The sequence below is a fragment of the Perna viridis genome, chromosome 15, assembly GCF_037379345.1.
Source record: "Perna viridis isolate PV_CMFRI_1.1 ecotype Kerala chromosome 15, ASM3737934v1, whole genome shotgun sequence".
Classification (NCBI taxonomy): domain Eukaryota; kingdom Metazoa; phylum Mollusca; class Bivalvia; order Mytilida; family Mytilidae; genus Perna; species Perna viridis.
The window spans coordinates 17,679,599-17,681,417 of NC_142459.1; the positions used below are offsets into that span (position 1 = coordinate 17,679,599).

The following is a 1,819-nucleotide window of genomic DNA, read 5'->3' on the forward strand; positions in this document are numbered from 1 at the left end:
TTAGGTTCTCTTGTTAATGTCTTTAACAGTATATCATAAAATGATCTTGTTGTATTAGGTAAAGCATACTTTCTACCATTAACGCTGTAAATTATATTTAAAACAGTTGCTTTACAAGTGTTTGCATTTTCTTCAACTAAAACTACATAATCTTGTGGAATACATTGCTTAATACATTTCACTACTTTAATAATTTTATCAACGGAAACATCAGGGAACTTTTGAGATACAATATCTTGAATATAAGTGTCCTTCATAAAACCTCTCTTGCATTCATAAGCTAAGTCCTTAATCTTGATAATACCTGCTTCTATAAATGTTCTCATATATAACATACTATCACCATTCACAATCATTGGATTACAGAAGAGGGGAATATCAAAAACGTTAGTCACATTAATTTCTATTTCCATACAATGACGTATCTTCCCCCATGCATACAACATACATTTATAAAAATCAGGCAAACATCCTAATTGTCTATGAGTAAAATCGCAATACAATATTTCAACACCAAGATTCATTCCTTGTACTTTAGAAAAGAAATAAAGACATGTAACTTTCCAAACAGCATTATAATCCATATCTAATAGCCTCTTTAAAAACTTTAGTCTAAATGCATACATTTTATGAAAAATTTCAGGAAAATTTAAACCACCATCTAACACCTTATTAGTTATTACATCATATGCAACTAGAGATGGTTTATCATTCCACAAAAAATCAATACATATCTTCTTAATTTCTAAATAATGTTTTTCTGGTATATTAACAACCATAAGAGTATACCAAAGTTTACTCATCAATAAAGTATTTATTACAGTTAATCTACCATGTATTGATAAGTGTCTCATTTTCCAAAATTCAATAGCTTCAAAATAGATTGTACTTTGCAATCCCAATTCAAACATGGTCATTATGTAAACTTTAAAACATATCGATAACTTAAAAGAAACCATTTATTCAGCCGTTACAACGGCAGGGCTTTGGGATAAGATTGGAATACTACAAAAAACAAGAAAAAACAAATCCTCCCCGGCGGGGAATCGAACCCCGGTCTCCCGCGTGACAGGCGGGGATACTGACCACTATACTACCGAGGACTTGAAATGCCTTCTCAATTTTAGTAATATAACCTGCACAGTATGCATGGCGTTGTAGTCATATAATTGTTCATCTTGTTAAGTATATGGCCATGTCACTATAGGAAAACGCAGCTCTTTTCCAAACCGTATTGACATATTGGACAGAAAAAAAATCATCCACAGATCAGCGCAAAACTTATCAGTTTTATTAGGAACTATATTCGACCATGTGTAGAATAATGTGTTGTCATGTAGAATAACATGTCAATCAATGCATCAAATTGACAGATCCCGTGATAGCTCAGTTGGTAGAGCGGAGGACTGTAGTGGAATGTTTCAATAAGGCATCCTTAGGTCGGTGGTTCGAATCCGCCTCGCGGGATATTTTTTGTTGATTTTTCCCCATAACCGTCGCAGTTATAAATCTGTACATATCGACTATTTCTTTGAATGGTCATACATAGCAATGCAACATGTAATCCTTTTATATCTTGTGTACAGATGTCTAGAAATCAATATTCCATCAGAAACCGGTCAGGTTCTTCAGTTTATAGTAATTAAAATGCTTACACCGTAAACCTTAAAGAATAATTAATGGGCATGTTGAATAGCCGTAGGACGTACATAAGTGTTAATTTCCACCTTTGTCTGGTAGAGGGGAACTAGTTCACATGGTAGAGCGCTCGCTTAGCATGCGAGAGGTACCGGGATCGATGCCCGGGTTCTCCAGTTTC

At 34.2% G+C, this 1,819-nt stretch overlaps 2 non-coding genes across 2 annotated transcripts; one reads left to right on the forward strand and one right to left on the reverse strand.

The window, feature by feature from the left end:
- Positions 1-1,031: 1,031 nt before the first annotated feature.
- On the reverse strand, positions 1,032-1,103 carry Trnad-guc (transfer RNA aspartic acid (anticodon GUC)). The gene has a single exon. It is a non-coding gene; the product is annotated as a tRNA-Asp (tRNA).
- Positions 1,104-1,375: 272 nt separating this feature from the next.
- Trnay-gua (transfer RNA tyrosine (anticodon GUA)) lies at positions 1,376-1,467 on the forward strand. The gene is given in 2 exon segments: positions 1,376-1,412; positions 1,432-1,467. It is a non-coding gene; the product is annotated as a tRNA-Tyr (tRNA).
- The last annotated feature ends 352 nt before the right edge of the window (positions 1,468-1,819 follow it).